General features: G+C 53.4%; 1 long non-coding RNA gene across 1 annotated transcript in view; it reads left to right on the forward strand.

Moving 5' to 3' along the window:
• Window positions 1-13,101, forward strand: part of LOC129649126 (uncharacterized) — a 79,129-nt gene extending 66,028 nt beyond the window's left edge. The window contains exon 3 of the long non-coding RNA XR_008712987.1: window positions 12,504-13,101. This is a non-coding gene — a long non-coding RNA (uncharacterized LOC129649126). The remainder of the gene's footprint in view (window positions 1-12,503) is intronic.
• Window positions 13,102-19,439: the final 6,338 nt, after the last annotated feature.

Consider the following 19,439-nt stretch of genomic DNA (forward strand, 5'->3'; position numbering starts at 1 on the left):
TGCTCCATCCCTGAGTTCCTGCCTCTCTTGCTCTAGAGCAAGCTCCCAACCCCCACCAGGCTCACCTGCTTGGCGCCTGTCCCAGGGGACACAGAGATGTTATCCCTGGGGGTATGGGCATCAATGGGGGCATTGTTCCCACCCTGTCCAAGCAGAATCAGGGAGGGACAGGACAGAGACTGGGAATGTCCCAGGTGCCACACAGGCTGGCTTTGTCCTCCTCTTCTTCCCCCTCCCACCCTGCCCCCACCCAAAACACAGACCTTTCCCTGCCCCCTTCACAGGCTCCTCCATAGCCCAGGGCAATGCAGCTGTTGCAGGGGTGGGGTCAGGATAGCTTTGGGCAGCTCTGTGGGAGCAAGGTGTCCCCTCTACCTGATCTCTTTGGAGCTGGGCTTCTGCTCAGGGAGGCCCATCCCTGCCTGCCCAACTTGTCTGCCTGTGACAGCCCTGTCTGGGTCCTTTCCCTGGGCCTGCCCTCTGCATGTGCCGTCCAGACCCAGCCCAAACTTAGCTGCCCTGTAGAGACTTCCCAGCCCCAGTCACACGGATTTAGGCCCCCAGGAGACAGAACAGGTTACATATAAAAATCAGTTCCCAAGAGCTGACCCCATTGTGGAGACTGGATTCAGGTCCCAGCTCTGTTAGTAGTTGTGTGACCTGGGTGAGTCATTGCACCTGGAGGTCTCTTTGGTCCCATCTATAAAATGCCGGTGTTGGCCCATCTTCCCTAAGCTCCCACAGTCTCCTCGCGCAGCTGCCTCCTGGGAAGTGGAGACATGACTGCCCCGAGGAGAAAAGAGCCTCCATCCCCAGGCTTCTGGCTCTCCTTAACCTCCAGCCATAGCTTTGTCCCTGAAGCGTGAGTGACAGCCACAGAAAGCTAATGGAAACCTGCAGCGCTGTGAGTGAAACTGATCTCCAGATCCAGATCCAGTTTCTCCTCTCAGCGGGCCCCAGGCCTCCCTTGCACCTGCTCTGGCCTCTTTGTACGTTCGGCCAGGAGCACTGGCTGTCTTTCATCCGCCTCCCGCTCCATTCATGCCTTAAGCCTGGGGCACCGCCTCCCGCCTCCTGGCTGGGGCACCATTGCTGTAGGCTGGCCAGGAGGGCACCCCGGAGCCCAGCCCTCTCCCCCTTCCTCTCACTGGAAAGATCACAGGCTGGGGAGCAGAGGACAGGAAGGAGGCACTGTGTCCCATCAGATATAGCAAGGAGAGCTCAGCACTGGGGGTTTTGGGGTTCTTTTGCTGAAAAAAGTGTAAAGTCAAGAGGGCTTTTTGGAGGAGGGACAATTTCCCACATGGATTTAGCACATGTTTAAGCCCAGCAGTGCCTGTGAGCAGGGCCTATCTTTCTTGTCAGGAATGATCGTGGTTGTTTATTTGTTTTTAAACGTTTAATTTTGTATTGGTATAGCAGGTTAACAATGTTGTTATAATTTCAGGTGGACGGCAAAGGAACTCAGCCATACATATACATGTAACCATTCTCCTCCAAACTCCCCTCCCATCCAGGCTGCCACATAACATTGAGCAGAGTTCCAGGTGCTACATCCTATGTCCCTGTTGGCTGTCCATTTAAAATATAGCAATGTGTACATGTCCATCCCAAACTCCCTGACCATCCCTTCTCCACAACCTTCCCCACCAGGAACCATAAGTTCATTATACTGAGGGAAGTCAGAAAAGAAGGAATATCGTGTGACATCCCTTATACATGGAATCTAAAAGAAATGATACAAATGAACTCACAAAACAGAAAGATTCACAGACTTAGAGAAGGAACTCAGCAAATATTTATTGACGTCGATGGTACAAGGTATCATTTTCGGTGCTTCGTGTACAGCTGTAAACAAAACAAAGCCTTTATTTTCACTGAGTTCATATTCCTGACTGGGGGTGAGGGAGGCAGACACAAACAGGTAAGATGTGAGTTGGTTAGGAGAACTCTCCTGTTTAGGAGAAAAATTAAAATGGGTAAGGGAACAGGGAGCGACCAGATGATAGTTTAGATCTGGAATAGCAGGCCTCTCTGAGGATGTGACGTCCGAGCAGAGAGCGGGGTGGACAGCTGATGGAAGGTATCTTGGGCAGAGGGAACAGTCAGTCAAAGGCGCTGAGATGGGGAGAGCTTGGCGTGTTGAGAGAACAGCAAGGAGCCCACTGTGGCTGGAGCGGATGAGTGGAGGGGAGGGTGGTAGGAGACGAGGCTGAAATCAGATCCCACAGAGCCTTGTGGCAACGACTCTGGATTTTATTCAGAGTGAAATAGGGGAAAACAGCCAGGGTGCCTCTCCTTTGGAGCCCCTGAAAGGCTCTAGCAATCTGCTCTTCCTTACTGCCTCCCAGGATTAGGGAGAAGTTAAGAGATAAATTTGGGGATCAGGCATGTTTACCAGGTTTATTCATCCATCCATCCTCCACCCCTCCCCCCATATACCCATCTACCATCTGCCCATCCATTCACCTCACTATCCATCCATTCACCTCACTATCCATCCATTTGTTTGACAAATATTTATTGCATACCTACTCTACGTTACCACTTTCTTTGGACAAGTAGCTTATTTTCTATATCTGTAAAGGGAGGCTGTGATCATTTGTCCTTACTTCAGAGACTTGTGAGGACTGAGCAAGACAGAGCACTTGTATTGTTTAGCGCAGTGCTGGGCATGCAGTGAGCACTTCATACACACCCAGTTGCTATGTGACTAGTGGCTGGTATTTGCAAGCTCCCTCCACCTGCCTTTTCCAACTCACTCCAGGGTGTCTAACTGTGCCCACCCCACCTGGGGGAGCTCTCCCAGAGAGGGCATCCTGTTTCATTCTCAGAGTTTCCATTCTCAGAGTTTCCCTGTGCGCCTCTCCCTTCCCACACTGACCCACCCCTGTGGCCTGCCCTCGGCCTCCTGTGCCAGGTGTGGTGTCGGAGCTCAACAGAATGTTCTCTCTGGGCCTCATGTTCTAATTTGCCCTCTTTACTCATCAGCTGGCCTCTGTCTGCCCCAGCCCGTGGGCCACCCACTGGCCACCTCCTCCAGAAACATGTTGCATTGTCTAATGTAGCTCCAACTAAGGGTTCAAAAGCCTGAGACGGAAGCTTAACTTCTAGGGAGCAAAACCTGGTAAAAGCCCAGGCCTTGAAGCCCTTTGGAGTCAGAGATGCTGAACAAATCCTGGCTTCAGTACATCTTCACTATTGTTCCCTGCAAGTCACTCTGTGTCTCTGGGCCTCAGTTACTTTATCTGTAAAAGAGAACAATAACACTCACATAAAGCTCCTTCAAGAAGAACATGCTTCACAAGTCACTATTAACAGCACATACACACCCCACTGAAGCTGGGGCCTCGGGTGTGAATCCTGAAGATTGTGTTCAAATATGCATAGACTTTTATTTGGGGTGAGGGTTCTTTGCTCTCATCAAGGAGACCTGAGCCAAAAAGATGAGAACATGGCAAAAACTTAAAGACATTGAGTAAGTCAAGTTTGTAATTTATTTGTTCATTTTGCAAAAATTCAATCATTCAGACATGTTTTTGGTACCTACTCTGTGCCAGGCCCTGTGGGAGAGTTGAAGACACACAGGGACTCCCCCACCCTTCAGAGTGTCCCCCTCTTAGCAGCGGGTACAAGCCTAGTGGGGGCACTGCTCTTTACAGTTTATAGAGCACCTCCTTGGGGTCATCTTCAATGATCCTTTCTGCTCCTCTGTGGGATAGGCCATTTTACAGGTGATAAAATTGAGACCCAGAGACGCTAAGTGACCAGCTGGAGGTCACACAGCTGACATGCCAGGGCTGAGAGCCCTGAACCCATGCCTGCCTCCTGGCACGTCCCCTGGCCACTGGAGATGGGACAGCTGCTTCCCTGGCCTGGGGTGCAGGGACTCCCTCTTCTTTCAGCATTTAGCACCGTGTTGGCTGCCTCATCCTCGTTCTTCTCCTTGTTCTCCTCCTCCTCCTGGCCTCAGCTGCTCGATGAAGCCCACCCTCCGCCCTCTGCTATGGGAACCTGCAGGACCCTGGCCTATTAAGGGTTCCCTTCCCATAACACTTATCTGTTTTTCTTCTTCCCCCTTTTGAGGGATGCAATTGAGCTAGTTGGAAGAGGCAGGCTGGCTCTGGAGTCAAAGATGGTGAAGGCGGGGTGGCTTGTGCATGAGGTAGAACGGGTGGGGTTGTGAGAGATGGAGGGCACCAGCTGAGGGACCCTCCCTCCCCTTACAGCTTCCCGGGCCCCCACAACATGCAGTCTTTTTGATGCTGCTGAGGATAAGCCAGGCCTCAGCCCACGCGAAACTCTTCACACACACCTCCGGCTCCAGGCGGTCCCTGAGACCTCGTCAGGGGCTGGCTCTGTGCCTAGGTCCCAGCCCAGGGCGCAGGGCAACAGTGAGGGGTGGGAGGCCCAGCGTGCTCCAGTATTTATTTATTTATTTGAAAGGCCCAGCATTTACATACACGGGTTCTGATTACCCCCAGGGCTGGGAGGAGGGGGACGCTGCTGCCTGGGCCTTTGATGTTCCAGAGAAGAGATGGTGAGATGGCGCTGGGAGTCACTGCTGCTGTGGGGTGTGTGCTTGGGGGGAGCCCTGTGATGTCACATCAGGAACCCAGGATGGCAGGTATGGGGGCCAGGCCCAGGGGTGACTAGGAGGGGTCAGAAAGTGCGAAAGAGGAGGGAGGCCCCTCATGGGCTGGACGCTTGGCCCACAGCTGCACAGCACCCACCAGGACCATAGCCATTGCTCGGGATTTGGGAGCACGCATGCCCTCCAAGGGCAGCAGGTTGAAGAGGAAGGGAGGAAGAAGGCACCAAAGGCCCATGGGCAGGGCTCCACCTCTAAAAACTCCCCATCCCCAGAGAGGCCTGGAGGATGAGGACAATCTCAAGATCAATGTCTGGGTCAGGGGCATTGAAGTAGAGGCCTGGGACCCACAGAGAACCACAAAGACCCCCCAAAACGGGCTCTGTACGTTTGTCTCCAGGTCTCCCATACATGCAGAGGAGCCTGGCAGGCTACAGCCCATGGGGTTGCAAAGAGCTGGACACGATTGAGTGACAAGCTTCCATACACCTCTAGGGAAACCAAGAGGACGTGTACTGAGCGATGGCGAGTGTTTACCCATAAGTCAATGAATGAAGGGACAAATGCGAAGGTAGAAAGACAGGAATGCCTCTAGTGTGTCGACCATGCTCACTTCTGAGGGTCTTCTATGGACTGGGCCTGTTGTATGAATGAGCGAACGAGACCCAGGACCCCCCATCCCAGGGCTTTACGGGAGGAGTGCAGAGATAAGGAAGAGTTAGAAATGGGGGAACCGTTCTTTTTAGCTCTGTCATTGGAAAAAATTTCAACCATTGTTAATATTTAATCCCATTTGCTTTCTCTTTCTCTCTCAATGTAGATATTTTCCCCTGAACAATTTGAGGGTAAGTTACATATATCGTGGCCTTTATCCCTAAATAATTTCAGCCTGTGTTCTCTAAGAATAAGGACATTCTCTTCCTTAACCACAGTATGGTTATCAATTTCATAATTTAGCATCAATTCAATATTGTATCTAATCTACCATCCGTATATATCCATGTTCCAATTTTGATTAGAACTAATTCACTTGAGGTAATAACATCTTTGCCAGGATTTTTTGCCCTACAGACCACAGGAACCAGGGAGGCACAGAACTAGGGAGGAGACAGTGACTGAGCTGGGTGACAGCCGGGAGGGCAAGCTCCTGAGAGGGATGGAGGTGAGCACTGGCAGGGGTCGGGAGGAGGGCCCCAGGCCTCAGCTTCTGGGTGGACGTCCCAGGTATCTGAGGAAGCTTCCTCTCAGCGTAGACATCTGGGGACTCTCAACCCAGGAAACAGAAAACCCTGCATTTCAAGGAGGTTTACCAACCTGCACAGCCAGCACCCCATCTGTCGCACCTGCCTCCCTCCCCAACACACACTCAGTGGGTGGAGATGAGTGGGTAAAACATCGCGTCAGTTATTCCAGATGTTCCAGCCGGCGAGTCCCTGGCTCGGACAGGACCATAGAGGGCCAGTGGGAAGGTGATGGCCTGTGTTGAGGGAGCCTCTGGGATTTATGGTGGGTGGAGTTTCTACCCACAGTTTCCCTGGACAGCCCACATCCTCCTCTCCCTCTGAGGCCTCCTCTAGAAACAGGCCCCTCAGCCCTGACATATACCTATGTCTAGAACAGGGCTCGGTACCCAGTAGATAGTCATCAATATCTGGAACAAATGAACAGCTCTTCTTTCTATTCAGGAGACCAGATTAGTAGTTGGATTTTGTGGCTCTGGGTTGTTAATCCTGGGGTCTGAGACTCTGCCCCCATGCTCCATCCATCCATTGGCTAAATCCAGCTATCTCCACGCACCAGCTATTGGAAACAAACAGAACTAGAGAGAGAAAGCCTGGTGGGGCAGAGAGGAGTCCCAGGAAAAGCCGTGATCAGCTGGTCTTTACGCCAGATGAAGGCCCAATGGGTATAGCTTGTAGCGAGAAGATGCATGATTTGACATCAAGAAGGACTTCCCGATATATATTTTGTTGAGTCTTAGATGGTTTCCTTGTTGACCTGTCCAGAGGCAGAGGGATGCCAGCGATGACTTGTTGACCCTCCCAGATGGCCCTGTGGGGCCTCTCAGGCCCAGCCAAAGCTTTGCCCACCAGGCGTGGGTGGTGGGACTGTGGATGGTTGGCTTTAGCCTGCATCCTTGGTGTGCGCCAACCAGGCCAAAGGTGCCCCACGCACTGTCTGGCCTGGGATAGTGTCCAGACTTGGTCCCCAGGGTCCTCCCACCCCTGCTGGACAGCGGCCTCTCCCAGTGACTCAGCCCTGACGTCGTGGGGCGAGCGGAAAGGCCAAGGGCGTGGGAGGTGGTGGCTCCCTCCCTCCTGTCCTCACCTCCCTGGGCTCAGTCCCCATAACCTCCTTCCCTCCCACCACCCCTACCCTCTCTCACTTCCTCGTGAGCTTCCCATGAGCCCATGTGCCCAGGGCTGTTGTCTTTCCTTGTGGACACACGTCTTGTGTGTCTGGGTATGTGCTGGGCCACTGCGGCTCATGAAATAAAAGCACAATGTGAGAACTCCTGGTCTAGATCCCAAGGCCCCTCTCCTTACCTATTAGGGGTGGGAATGGGGCACCTTTCTTGGGTGACTTGGGCATTCTTGGTTTCACACTGGGCTTCTCTGTGTCTCCAGGCCTTGGATCTGCTTGTCTATCCCATGTCCTCCAGGACCTACCTTAGGTGTGTGAGCTCAGCTTTCTGCGTTCCTTCAGATGGGAGAGAGTCCCTGAATTCATACCTTTCCCCTCTGCAGGATGCAGCATTCAGGCCTCCAACTCTGTCCTGCCTACACCCCTCCCAGCCAGCCCCCTCCTCCACCCCACTTCAAAGTCTAGAGCCAGCAGGAGCTAATTACATGCCCCCCACCCCCATCGCTCGTTAAGTGTCATTAGCCCCAGTTTACAGATGAGGAAACTGAGACTGGGGAGTTGGAGGACGTCACCCCCTCCATCCCCACCCTGGTCCCTGCGTCAGGACTGGCACAAGATCTGGGGACCTTGCCAAGACCCTTTCCTGGAGAAGCTGGGGGTCCAGTGCCTATTCTAGCTCCCACTTCCTGCCTTTCCCCAGCCTTGCTCTCCTTCCCTTGAAGCCAGCTGTGGGTTTGAATAGACCTCTGTGGAGCCCCTGGAATGGGGTGGCAGGAAACCTCTCTGAAGTCTCGCAAAGGCAAAATGCAAATGAGCCCCCCAATTAGTATAGAGTCAGGGCGGTGGCACTTTAGGTAATAGGACGTGGGGAGCAGAGGGACCCCCGCCCTCCTGCTCATCAGCTTGCCAGAGGCCCCCGTTCTGGGAAGAGGCTGATGATACTGTCACCCTGAGTGGAGCTGGCTGGGTGGGGCTGGGCGGGATGAGACGGGGTGAGGAGGGGGCGAGTGCTGACGCTGGCAGGACTTTGGAGGGCACCAAGCTGATGTTGTCAGCAAGGACGGCCCTGCCCTCAGGGGTGAGGAAGAAGCCTGCATCTCAGCCCTCCTGGGGCAGGCAGCGGCTCCCTCTGCGGTCTGGGAGTATAGCCAGCTCCTTGACCCAGTTTGACTCAGCCAACTGGGGCCTAGTGGGCTGTGAGATCTTTGAGACACCCCCCAACAAAAGGGAACGAGGCCCTTCTGTTTATAGACAGGGAGAAGAGGTCCAGAGAGGGGAGCGATTTGTCCAGCTGAGTCTGCGCAGTGCACAGGGCACAGCAGAGACTTTGGAGAATACAGTCAGTGGAATTGGGGCTCCTGAGGGAAAGTGAAGGCTGGGAGTGGAGAAGTGTGGAGGCTGTAGCAGGGAAATGTGTTGCTCACGAAGCTGTAACCTTCTCAAGTGCTGGGATTTATGGTCAGTTTCTTCCACGGCTCCTATGGACAGACAGTATGCTGGGTCTATGGCAGAAGATAAATACTTATCTGCTCACTAGCTGAGCTTTTAGTGCTGACATGAATGTACAGGGAGGGTGATATACTGCAGCCAGAGTGATGCAGGGCAGACTTCAGGAGGAACTTTGTACTTTTGTGGATGAGGGCCTCTGAGATAAGTGCCTAACTAACACAGGAGCTGGCGTTTGGCCGTCTGCTACCCTGGATCCTTCTCTGGGGTAGCATGCGGGGTTGCCTCTGCTATCCACTCAGCAGGCTTCCCCCTGCACACTGTCCTCACCACGGAATGAAAAGCCCGTGGACTTTGTCATCATGGGAAGATCCCACATCCAGGAAGACTAGGCATGGTGGCATCACCGCAGCTTTGGACCAGGTGTGTGGGTGCCCCTGGCTGAGCCTTCACCCCTACAACTGCAGGGGGTCTCAGCTGAGGCCTCCCAGGGGAGCTGTGGGGAGAGGCAGAGTCAGGAAGCAGAAGGAACCAGAATAGAAGAGCCTGGCTCCCCACTTCTCCCATCTATCCCTACCTTGTCACCCTAACAGGCTTCCCCAGCATGTGATATGTCTCCTCAGGCTCCTTTCGGCCTGATGACTCCTTGTCGGTGGTGAGAGCTGGAGGATGTGACCTGGGGAGGAGAGAGCTCAGGGCGCCTGACTCTGTGAGCTTAGTGGGGGTCACAGCCCTTCTCAGCCCAAATGAAGGGCTTGGACCTGAACAGTGGCTTTGACAGGGATAAAGGGTCCCACCTACTCCAAACCTGAGTAGAAGGACAATTCGGGAGACAGAGTTAACTTGCTGCAGGTAAATCAAGAGGGAGTCCAGCGTGGGCCTGCTTCTGGCCTCCATGTCCCCTCCCCTGGGGACAGCTTCTCCCGCCTCAGCCCTCGTCAGCAGACGCTCAGGCTCTCCCTGGGACATGGCTGATGCACCTTGTATTATTGTCCATGGGCTACTGCCCACCTCCCTTCTTAGAATTTAAAACCTTTAAGGCAAGGACCAACTTCTCCGAGACTGGCTGCCTTAGGTATAGATGTGTCAGACGTTGAGTCTCACGTGGCCTGAGCTACCACAGCTCTCTTAGCTGTCCCACTCTGGGGGAATTTGGGGACGTCCCCCCGAAGGCCCAGCTTCTTCCATTTGGCCTGGTGCACAGAGCTCTGGCTCTGGTCCCAAAGCCAACCTATGTGCCACAGGCCTTCAGTGGAGGCATTTCTCCTCCCTGGGCCCCACTTTCATCATATCATATCCAGTGTCCCATCCAGTTCGAACATTACATCAAAATCTAGGCTCAAACACCCATTTGATCCCACCGTCCTTCTTTCGTTCATTTGCATGCTTGTTTGCATAAATCTGCATGGAGCGTCTAACAGCGTCTATGTTTTTCTGTTGACCTGCCTTTGCTTCCATTTCTGGTTTTATTTTTCTCCTAAATGACATGAACAAGGAGGGAGTGCAATGGACAGAGGCCATGTCTTGTCTCCATAAGCCCATCAGCTGGCACAGGGCCTGTGACATAGTACGTGCCCTATAAATGCTTGTTGAAGTGAAAGGGCTGAGAAGCATTGCTGGGCGGGTACCTTGTGGCAAGGGGGAAGCAGGAAGGGAGCCTGACTGGGGTGGGGAGAGTGATAAGCAGCATCAGGGAGAGATGTCAGTCAATGTCTGCATCCCTAGATTCACCAAGAGGGTGAAATGGGTCTGGGAGCTGGGGCAGGGGGAGTGATGGCTGCCCAAGGTCATGTAGCCGGTTGGTGGCAGAGCTCACACTTCAACCCTTGAACTCCTAGGCTGATGCTGAGAATTTTAGAAGTAGGACTTGGAGGGAGGGGGCTGAGCAGAGGGCTCTCCCCTTCCTGTGTTACCTCCTCTCAGACCGGAAGAGGAGCTGAGCTCACAAGGAGTCAGAGACCAGCCTGTGAAAGACTCAGAATCCAGTTGGAAAGGTGAAAAGGCAGCATGCCCTGGTCCTGCCATCCCTCTGGGATCCGAGAGGGGTTCTGAAGGGAGTGAAATTCTCTGCCCTCGAGGTCTTGGAGACTCAGGGGCTGCCTGGTGAGGTCAGCTCTATGTGGTGGCAGAGGACCACTCAGAAGCTCTCCATCCCTGTAATCCAGGAGAGGGTCGAGGAAACACGGAAAGGGCACACTGGGCCGGCCCCCTCCAACAGCTGGCATTCAGGCAGCCTGCCACTCCTCAAACCATTCTCACTGACCAAGGTCATCTGGGGCTGGCACCTGGGGGAGGGCTGGGAGATTAGGTTACTTCAGGCTTCCACCCGCTCTGAGGGGATTAGACATTCACTCCCATTGGTGGCCCAAGGCAGAAGGCTAAGGAGCAGGCTCTGAAACTAGGGGTGTGGGTCAGAAGAGGTGCTGAATGCACTATTCAGGGGATGAGGCCAGGCCCAGCCAGGCCCTCTATCCCACACCCCCATCCCCATTTCACTGACCCTGCTTATGGACCTCTAGGCCTCTCTGAAGGGATAGGTGGGGATCCCTGAGGTCTGAGCCCCTATCCCTTGCCCAGGACTCTGTTGCTTTGACTGGACACCATGGCTCTCTGGATGGATGCCCTTCTGAAGGGAGAACAATCAATCCCTGAGCATATCAAACTCACAGGGTTCAGGTTCTGCTTGCAGGGAGCTCTCCAGAGTGATGGGGGAGAGACATTAATCAATCCAATGGGGGAGATAAAATACCAATGTACTCAGGATGTAGATGCAGGGAGATGGGAGAGTGTAGATGAAATGAATATTGAAGGGCTGGCTCACAGATAAATTGGGAATCCCAGCAGATAGCATGGAAAAAAGGAGCCTGGAACCAAGGAGGGCAGGAAAAAGGGATGTTGCCTCAGACAGGATAAAGCTTAGGAGGAGGGGAGCGTGCCAGGGGCCGAGAGCCCTGAGCTGAGGAGGATGGAGCTGAGGGAGAGCAGCACAGGGCTGTAGGAGCTGCCAGAGGAAAGCAGAGAGCCTAGGAGAGAGAGGAGGATGGAGGATGTGGAGCCAGGAAGATGGCGCCTTGGTCGCAGGCAGAGGGGCTGAGCGGGTGGAGAGAGGCCGCTGAGTCCTCACCAGGCAGAGGGAAGGGTGGAAGGGACTCAGCAGCCCAGAGGCAGGCCTGGCCTGGAGCCCTGACCGCACTCCCCCTCTCCTGGGCCCATCCCAGCCCACCCTGGCTCTGCCCAAGGCCAGCAGTATCCTGACCCTCAGCTTTCCCCAAGCAGAGCCAGCCCCAGCCGGTGCCCAGAGAGCAGGGTGCCGCAGCTGCTGTGAGGGTTCAGCATGGAGCCTCGGTGGGGGTTGATGGGAGACTGCCAGGCGCCGCTTAATAGGATTTTAATTATACAGCTCCAGCAAGAATTTTTTCCCCCCTGGGCTTGGGCCCTCACAGATACCTCCATCTCCACCTCAGCATCTTCTCAGCACTGGCAGCCTGCATGCCCGGGCTTCCACTGCCCGCCCCCACCCACCGTGGGGGACTCTGGCTATCTCCTGGGGGTCCCGGGGAGGGCTGGCATCTGCCCCCAGCAATCATGGGGAGGTCACTGGCTCTTAGGGAGGATCCTGATGAGGGGTGGATGTGGGGAGCTCCTCCAAGGTCTGCATCCAGGGCGGAGTGTGGCTAGAACTGACTTTGGTGGAGAAGGGGTGCCCAGCACCCTGCCATTACTGTGGACATGGTGCTCATTTTCCCAGGGTGATTGTGCTCCACGCCAGGCCTTTCCACAGTGAGTGTCTCATGTGAGGCTTGCCACACCAAGGCCTCCGGGAGGCAGGCAAGGCAGATAGAATGATAATCTCCATTTTATAGATGAGGACACTGAGGCCCCATGAGTTCAAGTGACTTGCCCAGGGACACAGTGAGTAAGGAGTCCGGATTCCACATTCTGGCGGTGACCCTGAGCTGCCTCTCCCCTCCCCTCCAGAAGGAGCCACATGCAGGCTCTCTGTCTAGCAGGCTCTCCTCCCCTCGCCCCCTTTCTATCTCCCACTTACCTTTAGGCATGAGATGTCCCCTCCTTCTAAGAGCTTGCTTTCATACTCCCACAGCTCCTGCATTTCGGCACCATAGCCCATCGCACATGCTGGATGACCCAGAAACTGTCTGGACTGCTATTAATCCAGCAGTTCCTTGGCCCATGAAGACAAACTAACTCCTGATGCCCCTGGTCAAGCGTTCACAGCCTCCCCCACCAGCTGAGCTCTGTGGAATGACTGACCTTTCCCACAGTGGGCCTGTCCCATCCATCTGCCCCCAAACCTCGCAGTCAGGCCTGTGTCAGCCACCAGCGTGGCAAGGTGACAAATGGAGTTTCTTCGTAGCAGTGCTTTGTCTGAGTGACGCATTTTTGGTTTTTTATCATATTTTAACACCTCTCTTTTTTGATTTGAGAATAATTTTAGATGTACAGAAATGTTGCAAGGATAAAACAGAAAGTTCCCATACACTTTCCCCCATACTGTATGGACACAAAAATTTCCTTTGGTTGTATCCTTCAGGTAACTTCGTCCCAGCGAGAATCAAACACTGGTACATTTCTATTAACTACAGCCAGCACTTTATTCAGAACTCACCATTTATTATATATATATTTTTAATTCCACAAGTACTAGATGAATGCATTCTTGCGTGAGTTTCCACAGTGTCAGAAAATAAACAGTAAAATAATGATGTCCCTTCACCCACTTCCTCCGAGGGTAATCCTGCCCGCTCTGTGCACAGACACTTTCCTCCTGCCCCTCTCAGCACACCGTGGGTCTGGAGCTCTGGCAGTCAGTATGCTGCGCGGCCAGCGTGGTAGCAGGGGTTCCTGCCTGCCTCTTTCCCCTACTCAGTGAACGCCCTTCTCTCCAATTCCTGCCCACCCCTCGAAGCTCTGCTCGAGTCATGCTGCTTCTGGGCAACTCTGAGGACCTCTCAGCCCCCAGGAGCATGCCTTCCTCTCATCTGTCCATTCAACCTGACCGGCAAACAGCCGGGGGTGACGACAGAGCTCCCCACCCCCTCCTGCTCCCCGCCTGGCTCCTGGAGAGCAGGAAGCAGCAGGTGACGAGGCTTCAGGAAAGTCACCTGGATGTCATCGGCAGTGGGTGGTGGCCCCCAGTACTGTGGGGGGGCAAGTAGGAAGGTTAGAACACTCAGTGTCTGACCTCAGGGCCCCCCCAGCCTGAGCAGGAGGCACCCACACTTCCTGGCCTGGCTCCTGGATGACCGTGGCCCACAGAACTCAGGCCAGGCCCACCTGGCTGCCCAGAGGGTGCTTCAGGCTGGGAGAGGGGAGGTTCTGGATCAAGCCTCTGCCCTCCCTTTGCCAAAGGGGGCTTCTGTTTTTTTCTGCTGGAGGCAGGGGAATGGCCAAGATTTACTCAACTCACTCCAGCCAGAGGAGGAGGCTGTATCCCAGGCTTTTCAGTCCCATGCAGACCTCGGTCCACAGTGAGGCCTAGAGGTCAATTTGGACCTATTGGGTCAGCCTGCCTGTCCCCATCAAAGCATCTTCTGCTTCCCGCCCCGCCTCCCTCAGCCTCCTGGTGACTGCCACCCACCAGTATCAGAGGACTTATCCCATCCCACCTATGCCAGTCGTCTGCACCTTAGGTTTTCCCCCAAGGCCCTAGGAAGGGACGGGGCTGGGGCTGGAAGGGGACTGATGCCTGCAGTGGCAACCTATCACCTGAGGAGCTGACCATCCTGACCTGCCACTGGTCAGTTCATCCAGCCCCCTGCCTCAGCACTGCGCCTGCCTCTGCCAAACTCAGGAAAAGAAGAAAAATTGGGTGAGGAAAATGGCGGCCATCCTCCCTGACGTCTGTTCTTTCCATTGTCCAGCCTTCTCCTTCAGTCTCATGGGCTTCCCCTGGCTGCCCAGGCCTTCAAGTCAGAGAGGACAGGGCAAGAAAAAGGCCCTGGAGGCAGGAGGGGTCCTGGGGTGAGGACCAATAGAGGGGGGGTTGCCAGGGAGGAAAGGACACTGCGGGTGTGCCTCCGGTGTGTGCTCCTCTTCACTGGGTGAGGAGTGGTGGGCCCCCCAGGCCACCCCGCGCAGGGTCTGCAGCAGGAGGCTATGGCCCCGGGGGATCCGGGCCTCCCGCCTGTGGGCTCCAAGCCTGGGAGAAGTTGCGGAGCTGGACAGCCCTGGGGGGCAGGGGATTGCCGCGTCGGACCTGGCTGCTGTGGCTCGAGATGAAAGGCCAGGAGTGGGGCTGTTGGCAGACGGACAGGCGGGCGGAGGCGTGGGGTGGGGGGAGGGGAGATAACCATCTGCAAGGGCTGCCAGGTGTAGACATGGTGGAGTGCAGAGGACGCGGGCGGAGTTTTAGCCCTTGGGATCAGGGCAGAGAGCCTGGAGTTGGAAGAGTTCCCTGTGAGGTCATCTTGTCCAGCCTGATGCCTCCAGGCACTTGGCCCCAGACCAAGCAGGCCCTGCCTGGGGATGCTCCTCCCTGGCCCCAGCCTGTCCTCCACCTTGCACCCATCTTGAGCAGAGCTGCCTGAGGTCTAACTCTGATCCGCCTCTTCACACTTACAGGCACTGCCCCCATGGGGATGGTCGGCCAACCGAGGCCTCTTGTTCATCACTTGCTATCTGCTGGAGAACATCAAACAGTTCGGGACTGGGTCCATCTTGGTCATCATTCGCCCTTGATTCTGAATTTCTCTTACTTTAGGTGTATGTCCCCCTACCCCATCTTGGAGAGAAGATTCTAGAGACCATGGAAAAAAGGAGAAAAAAGCTTTCTTCCTAAATATCCCTCTTAACTTTTCTTCACCATTTAACACCCATACCCACGTCTCTGTCCAGGCTTCCATCTTTTCTTACCCAGAAATTATTTCAACAGGGCCCCGGAAAAGTTCCCCCAGACTCCTTATTTCCCTCTGATCTATTCCCCAGAACTTCCATAGTGGTCTTGCTAATGTGAGGATGTAACCATGCCGTGTCTCTGCTCAACGCCCTTCAACCCAGTACTGCCCTTAGAGCCAGCAAGAGGGCCCCCTGCTCCAGGCCCCTCAAAGCACGAATACGGCACTGGTGCAGCATTTGTTGAAACACCCTTGGATGCCTAGATTATGCAGGGTCTGGTACTGAGTGCTGCTTGGCACAACCCAGAACTTGAAACATCTGCTCTTGTGATTAACACTGATCACACCAGCATGGTATTGCTCTAAGATCGTGAAACAAAAAGCAACTGTGTCTGTATACCATCCCAACGTCACTCTACGAGTGACATCAATGAACGCTGTGCAAGTGCTCAGGTGAAATAAAAAGTAAATGGATATACTTGCTAAATCCTTCCTTGCAGCTAGCATACATGCAATGTTATTTTAAAGAAAAAATTCAAGAATAATGCCATGGATTCTTTTTTTTTTTTTTTTGCAATGGATTCTTATGTAATAAAATTTCCTGGTAGTATCAAGCATTCACGTTCCTGCTTCTCTTTGAGTTCCAGAAGTACACACAAATTAGCATAATATTAAAAACAGATGCACATTGCAGGTGAGAAACATTTTATTATACTAAATAATTTATTGAACAATTTACATAAGTGTAAGTCTAGATGTACCATATGTGAAATATGATAGTGAATCTTTATATTGGTAATTCAATGGGCACTGAACATTGAAATTACAAAACATTATATCTTATAAAAATATCTCTTTATACATAGTTATATTTATAAAATTTTAAATTAAGCATTTAGATTTACTTTAATAATTCTAATTTACTGTATTGATATTCATTAGCTATAATTGGTATTTTGCCTTTTAATTTTAATTGTTATATTAGAATGTTTTAGTCATATTAATATTCAGCCATATAAAATCCATGGCTTTATACACATTTTAAATTTTAATTGTTATGAAGGCCTACTTGTCAAGAAAGGCAAAAAGAACATTTTATTTAGCAGTTTAGTATCTTGATCTGTAGGCCTCCATTTGGACTGTAGTCCTGGGCCCTGCACACTTTAGGGATGGATGGCCAGCTTCATTGCTACCCATTTCCTGCTGGACTCGGCCTGGTCCACCACAGCCTCCGCAGCTTGGCCTCTGCCTGTGCTTCCGGTCCCATCACTGGAACACACTGTGCCCACCCTGAGCCTGAGATGACCTCTCCTCCCCTTCTCATCCCTGCCCGCGTGAGCTCTCCGCCATCCCCAACAGGCAGATGGACACACTTGCAAATGCCCTACGCTGTTTGGAAATCATCTGTTAAGGCAGCTCTTCCACCATGAGGTGAGGTTGTAGGCTGCCTCCCCCATGGATCAGGACCCTCTCATAGGCAGGGGCCTCACTGAAGAGAGACCAGAGCTCAGTCTGTCTCAGTGCTGGGAGCACAGAGGCTTTGATACCTCTGACGTCTACAGGACTTGGACCCTGAAGAAACTATTGATAGAAGTTGTAGGGACAAGCAGCTGAGATCCTGGTCTTTGCCCAGGTCTCAACTACCTAAGCAGGACCCAGAGAGCCTGTGAGGAGGTTGGCAGGAAGCTCCACTGCTGCCCCCCAGTCCCCGGCAGCTGCCCTGTAGCTATGGGGTGTGCGAGGGAGAAGGGAGGTGGGGTGCTGGGAGGTACAAAGTTGGGGTACGATGGAGGCAGGGCAGCCAAGGAGGCTGACTGATGGTTCCTCTGGCTCCCCAGAGGAGGACTCTCTTGTTCGCAGAAGTTGACGGGGGCAAGTGGAGTAGGAGGGGAGCCTTGCCTTCTCTCTTCTCAGAGGACAGCTCCAAACATGTTGGAGCCCCAAAATTTGTTGAGCAACTACGATCTGCCATGCGTCACACTGATGTGCTTCACCTCCCTTTCTCTAGAGAACCATGGCCTGTCCACCAGGGAAGCATCAGAGACCATCCAGTCAATCCTCCCATTTGACAGAGGAGGAAACTACGGCTCAGAGAGGGGGAGTGACTTGCCCCAAAGTGAGTGAGAGGCAGAGCCTAGGCTGGAGTTTGGGTCTCCTGACTCCTTCCCCAGTGGGCTCTCTCACTATCCCTGGGACCTCCAAGGCAAGGACATTCTCTGCCCAGAGCCGATGGAACCTACATCCCAAGTCCACAGCTTGATAGCAGGTCCCTTGGGAGAACTTCCTGATGCTGCCATCCCTGTGCCACTGTGCCCCCCTTCCGCTGGTGCATAATGCAGAGCAGCACGGGAACTAGATGGGTTCAGTTCTGCCTCAGTTTCCCTTTCTCCCCTGGACTGGAGAGCCTGGTCTCCCTGCACCTTGCCTTCTGCTGGCCCAGCCCTCTATCCTCTGGGTCCCTGAGTCCCTCCAGCCTTCAGCTCCCCTAAAGCTCAGCCCCCTGGGATCATGGTCCCTTTAACCCAACATCCAGAAGAGGATTCTGAGACAACTCCCAGGACTAGGAAGTGAGAGGCTGGGTTCCTTATTTCCCTCTACTTGTTTTTTCATCATCATCATCAATGTCCTCACAGTAACAGACGACATGTCAGCGCCTGCTCTATACTAGTGGCTCGCTTACAAGTTAATACTGTTACTATTTTCCAGATGGAAAAACTGAGGTCAGAAAGACTGAGTGAGGCCCAAAGGTGCCCTATTAGAAAATGACAAAGGGGCTGACTCTGTGGTTTGTGAAAAGGGCACAAAGCCAAACAGTTCCCCTCTATCTCCCTTGTGGCTCAGCTGGTAAAGAATCCGCCTGCAATGTGGGAGACCTGGGTTCAATCCCTAGGTTGGGAAGATCCCTTGGAGAAGGGAAAAGCTACCCATTCCAGTACTCTGGCCTAGAGAATTCCATGGACTGTATAGTCCATGGGGTTGAAAAGAGTCGGACACGACCAAGCGACTTTCACTTTCACTTTCACTTTCCACCCTATTGAGCCATAGCCCTTTGATAGTCCCTTTGAGCCATAGCCACCGGCTCCTCCTGCTTCTCCTAGAACTCCTAAGAAGCTTGCATGACCCCTACCCGCATGTCTGCATCCCAAGACTGCAGCTTGGTCAGTCAGTGAGGCTGTCAGGAGCTGGATGTGTGCAGACCCACCAGAGTAGGAACTGGTTTCTTCCTCTTAGGCTTGGTCCTCTCGCCCATTCCACCATGGCTGTGCCAGCAGGTGGCTCTGGGTGTGCTGTGGATGGACAAGAACTCTACTGACGACTCCTGTTCATTCGACCAACAGGCATGGACTCGAGCTCCTCTAGTGCACCCCACACTGCACTGGGCACTGAGCAGACAGATCCAGGAATGGCCTCTGCCCTCCTGGAGCTCACTGTCCAGGGGTGATGATGGAGAAGAAATCTATTACCATCATTCATTCGACAGATGATGACCCCATATGCCAGGTGCTATTTTAAGCTGGGGATACAGAAATGAGGGCTTCACAGGGGGCACCAGTGGTAAAGAACCCATCTGCAAATACAGGCAGGCATAAGAGACAGGAGTTCGATCCCTGGGTTGGGAAGATCCCTTGGAGGAGGACATGGCAACCCACTCCAATATTCTTGCCTGGAGAATCCCATGGGCAGAGGAGCCTGGTGCGCTACAGTCCACAGGGTTGCAAAGAGACGGACATGATTAAAGCGACTAAGCACACACACACCCACATGCATACAGAAATGAACAGAACAGTCCCAAATCCCTGTGCTTAAGAAGCTCATATTCTAGAAAAGTGAGCTAGAAAGTAGTTAAATAAGCAAGTGATAGAGCCTGTAGAAGGGGATGTGTGCTGTGCAGAAAAATAATGCAGGGAGGGAGTCAGAGACTGGGACTGTGTCTGCAATTGCATCACAAAATTAATCGGTGCTGTGACAGTCTGGGGGCTCCAGGAGAGTATCTGAGGCACCTCTGACCCCTCCTTAAGCTGTGCTCACTCCCCTGAAGGGAAATGGGAACAGAACTGGGCAATTTGGAGCATCTGAGTCTCAGGTCAGTGGGGCCTCCTGTCATGATCTCTGAAGCCCACCTGTGTCAGAACCTGCAGTCACTGTGCTGTGCATTCCCAGAATGCACGGGGACAGGCCTGCAC

This window comes from Bubalus kerabau, chromosome 4, assembly GCF_029407905.1.
Source record: "Bubalus kerabau isolate K-KA32 ecotype Philippines breed swamp buffalo chromosome 4, PCC_UOA_SB_1v2, whole genome shotgun sequence".
Taxonomy (NCBI): domain Eukaryota; kingdom Metazoa; phylum Chordata; class Mammalia; order Artiodactyla; family Bovidae; genus Bubalus; species Bubalus kerabau.